This window comes from Amblyraja radiata, chromosome 40 (genome assembly GCF_010909765.2).
Source record: "Amblyraja radiata isolate CabotCenter1 chromosome 40, sAmbRad1.1.pri, whole genome shotgun sequence".
NCBI classification, from domain to species: domain Eukaryota; kingdom Metazoa; phylum Chordata; class Chondrichthyes; order Rajiformes; family Rajidae; genus Amblyraja; species Amblyraja radiata.
Genome location: NC_045995.1, coordinates 1,015,007 through 1,026,416, shown reverse-complemented (window position 1 = coordinate 1,026,416; position 11,410 = coordinate 1,015,007).

Genomic DNA, 11,410 nt, shown 5'->3' with positions numbered 1-11,410 from the left:
GGGTGCCAAGCATGGCATCTAGATTTGCCATTCCGACCGGAACTGGGGAACCGCTGGAAGATGACTTGGCCATGACTATAATCTACATGGCCTCACACCTGCTGCAAGACTTCACAATGGAAGAAACTTAAAAAAAAATACAAGACACCCGCCAATTGCGCCTCGATCAAAGTTCCAACTGTGAAACACGCTATCTGGGGTCACATGGGTGTGGGTATCAGAGCCCAGGAAGTGAGGCTCCAGAAGATACTAAGCTGCTCGCTTCAGACATTACAGCTTTCGCTAGGTCGGTTGATGGGGGGGCTGTCTGAGTTGCAGCAGGATGCTCTGGCCCTAATGTGCAATGCACATTTTGAAATTAACTGTCTCAGAAAGAGTGCTATCTGTGCGACTCTGAGCCACAATTGCGGCACTACGTAAATCAAACAATGTGCAACCGCCGAATCTGCTGTTCGGTGATGATCAATCAAAAACGGGTCAGAGAATTGGACGATGAGGCGAAAACGGTCGGCCTCATAACAGCCCAGCCGACTAGCAAAATTCAATTTCGCCGGCAGCACCCCTACAAACATAATAATAATAATGCATTTTATTTGCTGGCGCCTTTCTGGACACCCAAGGACACCTTACAGGACATAAAATCACAATGCATTTATCAATATTAAAATCAAGTTGATTTAAAAAAAAACAAAAAAAAAACATAAAACATTTAAGTCATTAAAATCAGGGTGAACATGGTGGAAGTTATGTCGGGTATGCTAATCTAAACAGGTGTGTTTTGAGTTGTGATTTGAATTGATCGATAGTGTCCAGGTGACGGAAGGGAGGTGGGAGAGTGTTCCAGAGACGTGGGGCAGAGCAGCTGAAGGCTCTGGCACCCATGGTGCTGAGTCTAAATGTGGGGACAGTTAAAATTGCAGCTGAGGAGGAACGAAGTGACCGGGAAGGAGTGTATGGTAGCAGCATGTCAGAGAGGTAGTGGGGAGCAAGGTGGTGTAGGGCTTTGAAGGTCAGCAGTAAAATCTTGTAGTTAATCCGGTGGTGCACAGGGAGCCAGTGGAGCTGAGTGAGGATGGGTGTGATGTGGTCCGATGATCTGGTGCAGGTGATGATCCGGGCTGCAGAGTTCTGAATGCATTGGAGGCGATGAAGAAGTTGATTGGCGGTGCAAGTGAGGAGGGCGTTGCAGTAATCGATGCGGGATGTGACCAGAGCGTGAATGAGGACTTTTGTATTGTCTTTGGAGAGGGAGGGGCGGAGTCTGGAGATGTTGCGGAGATGAAAGTATGCAGAGCGTGTGATATTGCTGATGTGGGGGCCAAAGGAAAGTGTACTGTCCAGAATGACGCCGAGACTTTTGACATGGGAGGAGGTGGGTATGGGTGAGCCATCAATTGAAATGGTGAACGGGTGGGCCCAAACGGTTCGCTGAAGCTGGTTCAGGATAAGGACCAAGCCAGGCTTTGCCATCCATGCGCAATTGGCGCACTCGAACACTCTTCCTCTCCAGATCTCGGAGGCAGAAATCCCCCCCCCCCCCCAGCATCCATGGAGGTAGGTGGGTCTGGTTCTTTCCAGAACATGTCATGTATGGATCAGTTACAAGTTGGTGGGAGATTACATTTGTTTTTCAATGAATGGTGCAGTATAAATATTTTAAAATGGAAACTTCTGTTACTGCTAAACAATTAGTTTCCAAAGGATGCTATATGGCATGCATAGATCTTAAAGATGCATACCATTCAGTACCCATTCATTACAATCACCGGAGATATTTGAAATTTAGCTGGATAAGGCAACTATGGCAGTTTAAGGCATTGCCTATTGGAACTACTCCGGGCTCAGAATCATATTGTGATGGCTTATTTGGACGATGTCCTAATCATAGGCAATACTCAGGAATCAGCTGAATTATCGGTTTAGCTACCAAACTCATGTTGGAGACATTGGGGTTTTTTCATCCATCCAGTTAAATTCAAATTGATACCATCTAGAATCATTGATTATTTGGGATTCACCATTAATTCAATTCACATGTCTGTGACTCTGCCTAGAGGCAAGAGGTTAGAGTTAATAGAAGCTTGTAACAATCTCGTTGAGGAGCAACAACTTCCATTCGACAGGTGGCTAGTATAATTGGCAAATTAGTGGCTGCTTTCCAAGGTGCACAGTTTGGGCCTTTACATTATCAAAATGTACAACGTGCAAAGGAGCAGGCACTCAAAACACATGCAGGTCATTTCAATATACCCAAGCGGTTACCAGTTGAAGCCATTGCTCAATTACAGAGGTGGATAGCAAATATTTCGCATTGCTCCAGTAAAATCCTGATTGATCAAACTTCACTTATCTTAGAAACTGATGTCAGTGCTCTGGGATGGGGAGCCACTCTAGCTGCGGTGGCAGATGGAATATGCATGAGGCATTAATCCTTCAATCACATGGCATTAACTATTTAGAGTGTTGAGAGCATTTTATGGCTTAAACGCGTATTGTACTAGTATGCATGACTAACATGTTCAGCTTCAGATTGACAACACTACAGCAGTAACATACGTTAATCACACGGGTGGAATCAAGTCGGTATCATGTGATAAATTGGTTAACATTGGTGTATTACAAGAAACATCTGGATTTCATCTATCCACTTACCAGGTAGATTTAACATGGCGGCGGACACCAGGTCACGGAAAGTCAATGACAACACAGAATGGATGCTGAATCCTGAAATATTTAATGATGTTGTCACTCGGTATGACATACCAGATATTGATTTGTTTGCATTCAGATTAAATCACCAGCTATCAAAATATGTTTCATGGGAACCAAATCCAGGGGCAGTAGTGGTGGATGCATTCTCGCTACACTGGGGTGGAATGTTGTATATGCATTTCCCCCATTTTGCATCATCAGTCGATGCTTGCGTAAGATCGAGCAGGACTCCGCCTCAGACGTTTTGGTAGTCCCCGACTGGCCTACAGAACCATGGTTCCCACTCGTTCTGAGACTAATAACATAGCCTTTTATGGCTGTCCCCAAATGCAGTAACCTGCTGGTTCACCCTGTGACTGGGGAGAACCATTCACTACATGATCGTATTAATCTGTTGATTTGCAGATTCTGACGAGACAGTTCCAGGGGCTCGGACTATCAGGTCGTATGGTGGATATGATTACTGCGGCCTGGAGGGATTGTACTAAAAAAAATACATTTCTCATATCAATAAATGGGAGGTGTTCTGCTTGCAGTCGAACATATCATATTACATGGCAAGCATACCGGATGTGTTGGAATTCCTTTGCACTCTATATTTTTGATAAGCTACTGAGCTATACTGCCATCAACAGTGCCAGAAGTGTTTTATCGTCCTACCTGTGGCAGGGATCGGGACAACACTCTGTTGGGTCTCACCCTTTAATATCCCGGTTTATGAAAGGTATTTTTAACTGTAATCCCTCTAGGTTCAGGTGCACGAAGATCTGTGATGTGAGTATGGCTCTCACGCTGCTTCACAAATGGGCTCCAGCAACATCCCTGTCTTTTCCCAGACTCACTCTTAAGTGGTCATGCTCATGGCGCTGGTTTCAGCACAACGCGTCCAGACGTTGCAGAAGCTGCGACTGGACAGGAAGGTTTCATCTCTGAATAACATAACATTTTATGTTCATGATTTAATTAAGCAGAGCAGGCCAGGGACGTCAGGACTTAAACTTAATTCATGGCATACCCCATAGACCTTCACCTATGTGTAGTTATGCACTTGCAGCAGTATATCAAGGTCACCGAGAGCCTCAGGGGTTCTGAATTAACGATTTCATCAGTCACAAAAAGCCTCATCAGAAGGTGTCGGTACAGACCATTTCAAGATGGCTGAAACAGGTTCTGGCTTGTGCCGAAGTGGACACTGACGGGTTTTAAATCTCACTCCACCAGGGCGGCATCAACATCAGCAGCGAGGGCACTGGACGTCCCTCTCGACCAAATCCTTGCGGCCGCAGGATGGTGCAATGAACTGACATTTCAAAGGTTCTATAACAAATCTCTTGCCACACCGGGGCTATTTGCCCACTCCATTTTAAACTCTGTTTTATAGCTTCCGCCTGGGAGACTGGAGTCGCTATTGTTTTCTTTTTGCTAATAAACCTTGAACATGCTTAAGTCTGTATCATGTTTGAATGCATTATTTATTATTACTCATCCTGTGTCAACCGAGGCGGCGTGTCGTATGGACTCATATCCACGGTATGAAATCACAGAGCTTTCAAATCTTCACGGAAGCACTCACGTGACTCCGAAGTAAAATAGTAAAATTAAACGAGAACTTACCAGTTTGAAGTTTGATCTTTATTTTATGAGGACGCGATTACGTGGCCACCGCTCCCAGCCCTCATATCATAAAGGTCATCTGGTAGTTCTAGTCTTCTCTAAGTCTTATTATGTTACTACGACTACTGTTATCTGTGATTTCACACCGCTGCTTTGAAGATTGACGAGCATGCGGACTGGCGGGGCTTCTTCACGTAATCGCTCATCGTAACTCCTCATAAAATAAAGATCATACTTCAAACTGGTAAGTTCTCGTTTAATCATCTATTTTAACCGCTTGTAATTGCGGGGTGTGCCTCAGCGCAATCTGTTTGGCTACATAATCAGCTAACCTGGTTCCCTTTGAAACATCAAGTAGTCCGATGATATATGAGCTTCGCATTTAATACCTGCAGTTTGCCGTGGCAATTGAACAGCATCCAATAAATTTAAGACCATGCTTAATAGTTTTTCCTGTTGGTGTGATGAATCCTATATTTCTCCATAACTGCTTAAAGTCATGCACAACCCCAAACGCATAGCGATACTCTGTTTAGAAATTAGCACTTTTGCCTATATTCAGGCACGAGTCAGGGCATGCAGCTCAGCTGATTGAGTGGACGTTCCGGATGGTAAAGTGTACGCCTCCAGCACTTGGTGTGGTGTGACCACTGCATATCCTGCTAATAATCTGCCATCGCTAGGTCGGTGTGAAGAGCCATGGCTAAAAAGGACCAGGTGAGGATTATCAATCGGTTCATTCTGTAAATACAGGGAAGTGGCAGTGGCTTCCACAAGCAATAGACAATCAAGGTCACATTCTTTTTCTGGCAGTGGTACAAAGGTAGCTGGGTTCATAACTGGTGATCGCTGATAAATATAGTTCGGATGCGATAAAGGGATAACTTCAGATCATGTTCTTCTAGCGGCTGTGAAATACTGTGTAGCTGCTGAATTCAATAAGAGCATCACGGCATGAGGAACAATCGCTACACACGGGTGATCAAGAGAGATGGGGACTGATTTGTCTATCATTGGAGCCATCGCCGCTACAGCTTGCAAGCAGACTGGCATGACATATACTACAACTAGTAAAGCCGCGCAATAATAGGCTAGCGGTATTTTTTCACCTCCATGTTCTTGAGCCAGGACCCCGGTTGCAATCCCCTTTGATTCATTTACATGAAGTTGAACGGGCTTTTTATAATTTGGCAATCCCAGTGCTGGAGCAGAAACCATCGCGTTCTTTAGATTTCTAAACGCCTGGTATTGCTCTGTAGTCCATAGGGAGGGCTCAGTCTGCAGGGTGGCTGAACGTAATGCTGCATCTAGTTCCCTGCAGTCATGGATCCATTATCTGCAGTAACCCACAATGCCTAAAAAGGAGAGAATGGCCTTCTTCGTCTTCGGGACCAGGACGTTCTATCTTTTCCAAGTCTCCTTCTGCCTTCCTACAGCTGGAACCCCACATACTGTGCTCTAGGCTGGCAGGATAATTTCTGGCTCCAGGGGTAATTTCTACCAAAGATTGCAGCTATTTAATTGAGTTTTCTTTACTATCAGGACCTGTCACAGAGGTTACAAAAAGGTAATCGATCAAAGTAGACCTCTCTGATAATTGACATTCCACTGGATCATTTTTCAGTACAGCTGCATATACGGCCGGGCTTTCAGAATATCCCTGGGGTAACCTAGTCCATGTGTATTGTTGATCTTTGTAGGTAAAATCAAACAGGAACTGGCTGTCTTTATGCAGGTGTATGGAGAGAAAGCCCGACCATAGGACATTTACAGTGAAGGCATCGTCTTCCGCCGGCATAGAGGACAGAATAATATTGGTGTCAGGTACAAGAGGAGCGATAGGGATCGTTATATTGTTAATAGCTCTCAGGTCTCGGACAAAACGCCATTCATTATGTCTTCCCTCTTTCGGGATTGTCAGAATAGGAGTACCAATCAATCAATCAACCTTTATTGTCATCTTGTAAGCAACAGCTGTACAGTGCAAAATGAAAAGACGTTTTCCAGGGAATACCGGAGCATCGCACATGAAATTTAAAACATTTCACACATAATAACACTAAAAACAATCCAGTCCCTGATGGAACAGTGTAAATAGTTAAAAGCAGGTAAAACGACAACGTTAAAATACAGTAAAACCAATGATAAAAAATGTCCGGGGCAGCTGATTTGAGTGGCCAGTGCCAGTTATTAAAGTGGCCAATGCCAGTTATTAAAGTGTCAGTGCCAAGCCGCAGAATCAGGTGACTGTGAGTACAGAGAGACTGTTTAGCAGCCTCACAGCCTGTGGCAGGAAGCTGTTTAGCAGTCTTGTTGGCCGGGCTTTGATGCTGCGATATCTCTTGCCTGATGGCAGGAGATCCAGGTGTATGTGGAGGGGGTGCAGTTTGTCCTTAGCAATTATCTGAGCTTTTTTTCAGACAGCGGCTCTGGAACAGTTCTTGTACCGTGGGTAGGGAGACGCCAATGATCCTCTCTGCTCCCCTCACTATCCTCTGCAGAGCCTTCCTGTCCGAGCAGTTGCAGGTGGAGTACCACATATATATGCAGTACGTGAGTACAGACTCCACCGTAACCCTGTAGAAAGTCCTGAGGATGTTGGTGGGGAGTGAGGCCTGTTTTAGTTTCCTCAGGAAGTGCAGTCGCTGATGGGCCCGTTTGACGGTCCCAGTGGTGTTCCTGGACCAGGTGGGGCTGTCTGTAATTTGCACACCGAGGAACTTTATGCTCTCCACTCTCTCCACTGTGGTGCCACTGATGTTGAGGGGTGTATGCTTTGGCTGCGCCCTCCTGAAGTCGACAACCATCTCCTTTGTTTTGTCGACATTTAATTCTAGATTATTTTTGCCGCACCAGTCCACTAGTTGTTTTACTTCCTCCCTGTACATTGATTCGTCATCTCCGCAATGAGTCCCACCACTGTTGTGCCATCTGCGAATTTTATGATCTTATTGTCCCTGAATCTGGCAGCACAGTCATGTGTGAGCAGTGTGAACAACAGCGGGCTGAGCACACAGCCTTGAGGGGAACCGGTGCTCAGCGTGATCGAACCTGAAGTGTTCTTGCCAACATGGACTGACTGCGGTCTCTCTGTCAGAAAGTCCAAGATCCAGTGACACAGGGTGGTGTTGAGGCCCAGCAGGGTTAGTTTCTCCACAAGTCTCTGTGGGATGATGGTGTTAAAGGCTGAGCTGAAGTCAATGTACAGGATTCTGGCGTAGGTGTTTTTGTTTTCCAGATGCGTGAGTACTGTGTGCAGCGTAGTAGAGATGGCATCCGCTGTAGAACGGTTGGGGCGATAGGCAAACTGGAGGGGGTCTAACGATGAGGGGAGGCTGGCAGTAATGTGGGGTTTCACCAGGCGTTCGAAACACTTCATTATTATTGGGGTCAGGGCGACAGGGCGATAGTCATTTAAGCAGGCAACAACTGGTTTCTTCGCTATGGGGATTATTGTGGAAGTTTTGAGGCATGTGGGGACAATGGCTTGACTAAGGGAGATGTTAAAGATGTCTGTTAGCACATCTGCTAACTCCTCAGCACATTCCTTGAGCACACGTCCTGGGATGTTGTCGGGTCCGATTGCTTTCCACGGATTAGACAGGATTCTCCGTGTGTCCATCGGGTCTATGGTCAGGACTGGCTGGTCGGTTTGTAAGCAGGGGTTGGCTCTCCCCTTGGGCGTGGTGTTTGCTGCATCAAAACGTGCAAACAAGTTGTTCAGCTCATCTGGGAGAGAAGTGTCCGTGTCAGTTACCTGCTGCCTTGCCTTGTACACTCTCTGCTCCCCTCACTGTGTTTGGATTCCCTTCCACATCCTCCTGGTGTCTCATGTGTCACAGAGGTGTCTCTGGATTCCCCCCGCGTAGGCACGTTTCGCTGCCCTGATTCCTTTTTCCAGTGCAGTCCTGGTAGAGCGAAGAGCGGCCGTGTTACCGGCTCTGTAGGCTGCATCACGAGCCCTCAGCAGCGAGCGCACCTCTGCTGTCATCCATGGCTTTTCGTTTCCCCGTGCAGTGAAGGTTTTAATGACAGTGACATCCTCGGTGCACTTGGCAATGTAGCTGGTTACTGTCTCTGCGTACTCCTCGATGTTGATGAGGTCATCATAGGATTCTGCTGTCCTGAACACATCCCAGTCAGTGTGCAGGAAGCAATCCTGCAGTGCTGAGGCTGCTCCCTCTGGCCAGACCCTCTGTTTTCTCTCCGCAGAGGTCTGTAGGCTGGTGTCAAAAACACTGAAATGTGGTCCGAGTGGCCCTGGTGAGGGCGTGGAGCTGCCTTGTAAGCCTCTGGGGTGTTGGTGTAAAGCAAGTCCAAGATGTTCCCTACCCTGGTCTCAAAATCCACATATTCGTTGAATTTTGGGAGCACAGTCTTAAGGCTGGTGTGATTAAAATCCCCGGCCACCACAATGAAGCTATCAGGATATTTGGTCTGGAACTCACTGATGGCGTCATGCAGAGCTCCCAGTGCTTCGTTGGCCTTAGAATTTTACACGGACTTTATGTTTTCACTAATACTCCTTGTTGTAATAAAGACATGATGACTAGAGCTATCCCCTTATTCAGCCTCCGGGTCGGTTGGTACTGTTTTAAACATGGCAAAGCAGCCCCTTTTTTAACGTCGCCTATTTCCTTCGCTCCATAGATGCTGCCTCACCCGCTGAGTTTCTCCAGCATTTTGTCTACCCTTTTATAAGTCATTTTGTGTTCAGGGGCTGATCGCACTCGCCCCACGCGATTCTTCTACTTTGCGCATAGTTCAGATGTTACTTGGACCAGAGCCATTGACAACCTTGGCGGATCCTCATTAGGCGGTTGTTGCTTTTTAAAATTAGTCCCATTCCTGTCTGACGCATGTGATCTTTCCTTCTGTGTCATTACGTAGGTCAATCCGGTTCCCTTCTTTTGTCATTGGCAACTTTAAAACACGAGTTGACTGTTTGTCCTTCAGCCTTTTTATAATTCTCCCTTTCCCTCCGCTGTTGCTGGAGATCAAGATGCTACGATCAAGTATCTCAGAAGTATCACCCATCTCAAATCGATCCCGTTGGTTTTGAGAGAGGTGGAGCATTATTACTAATCTCGGGATCCCCAAAAAAAACGAATAAGGGGTCCTGTTAATTGTTCGAGTTTATTCAACCAGTGGGAGACTCTTTCCTGGTATCCGCGATTAGACAGGCGGGTATATAATGCAATGAAATGTGTTCGCTTATGTTCTTGGCTGGTTTCAACAAGATACTGTAAACACTGGCCTTTTGAATCCTGCACTCTTTGCAGACCACAGTGGATTTGATTAACCAATTGACTGCACGGATAGTTACTCAAATGCCAACAATATCTAATATTGCCCTTGATCTTCCTCCTTGATTAAATTTAGCGTTGACGTGTCTGCATTTGAGGGAGTTCCGTAAACATGCCGTCTGCAGTACAGTGTAAGACTGCTCGCAGTTTGCACAGAGCCTGCCTTCCCAGTAACTGGAGTGGGGCTGTTGTAGAGATTATAAACGTACAGTAAGTGACGCCATATATACGAGCGGGATCTGATGAAGGTTCTATCATGGGGACGCCGGCAACCCCAATAGTATGAATATTTGACGACGTACGGAGATGTCCACGGAGGGGAGCACAGATTACATAGCGGCCACTTTATAAGCTTGAGCCTGTTCTTGCTCCCCCTTTATAGGCTGTGTGGCCCAACCAGTGAGTGAGGCATTCATTTCCCAGAGCCTGCTGATCATCATTTGCTATCCGATTTCCATTTTCTCCGTGAGGAACTTCAAACCCATCGTTCAGGGTAGCCCATGAGTTTCCATATGCACATTTTAGCAGCATCTGCACATCCCCCGGGAGAGGGATTTAAATGTTGCATATCTGATTGCTGCACAACCAATTAAGAAATGCACTTGCTTTTTTTAAATGGATCTGGAGCTCCTTCAATCATGGCTCTAGCTTCAGCTGGAGTCCAGGGTTTCAACACGGGGACTTCTCCTATCATAATACGGGGGACTCTATCAGAGACTCGGGCTTAGATTCTTCCTTAAAATTCATCACCTGGAGCTTTGTTTGCTCATCCTTCTTGATATATATTTTATTTTTTCTCAATCGTGAATCTGGTCCCCTCCCATTGGTAACATCTGCTTCTTCTGGACTAGCCGGAGGAGCTGTGACTCCTTTACCGGTAAACCGATCCATCCGAGCCACCAGAGGTGGAAACAGAGGCACAGCAACTGATGGGGCTGCAGCCTATTCTGCCTCTATATACGCCGGGTTATAGGGAGGTTGGCGCTGACGTAATGCGGCCGCCGTCATCAACAGATCATTATAATCATCCTCTACCAGCGGTGCCTTCTCTACAGGGAGTTGGGGATATTTTGCTGCCACTTGCTTTGTTATTACAGGCACAGGTCCATCATTTTCCTCTTTCTGCTTAACACGTTTCTCCTTCTCTTTCCCCGCCCATTTCTTTATTATTTTCAACAATGTTAACTCATATTCAGCACTCCAACTATCACTAATAATTCTACCTTTGCAAATACTAATTGTGCTCCCACCTCGCCAACACCATTTATTTCAGAGATAAGTAGGACAGATGTGGCTTCTAACTCCCCCCACCGGCCAATCTCCATTTGATCGATCAGCTAGATATACCACAAGATAATTACCGGACATTGGTCATCTCCGTTTATTTGTTATTACCACATCTGCTGGCGATGCCGGTGGAACAATGGGATCTCCTGCCTCTTCCCGGTGTCATTGGGTCTTTTTTTTTATCACCGTGGCAATGTTCTTTCTCATCTGCACTTTTCCCTCCATAACCACGTGTTTCTTTCCTCCGGCCTCCCTCGATCAGTAGGATCCGATTTGTCCGATCGACTACTGTTGCCTCCCATATTTTCTCTCAAGTCTGTAAAATAAAAGTTAGGTTTCTGCATACAATTTCTTATTATATTATATTTACAGTGTGCGCGCACCGGCTCTACTCCGTCGGCAAAGCTGGAAGTCACCTTTTAATTTCTGTAGCGCGCTTTACGGCACCCGCTTCAATTTATCTACGTCCAGCGGAAGTACATTTATCTTCA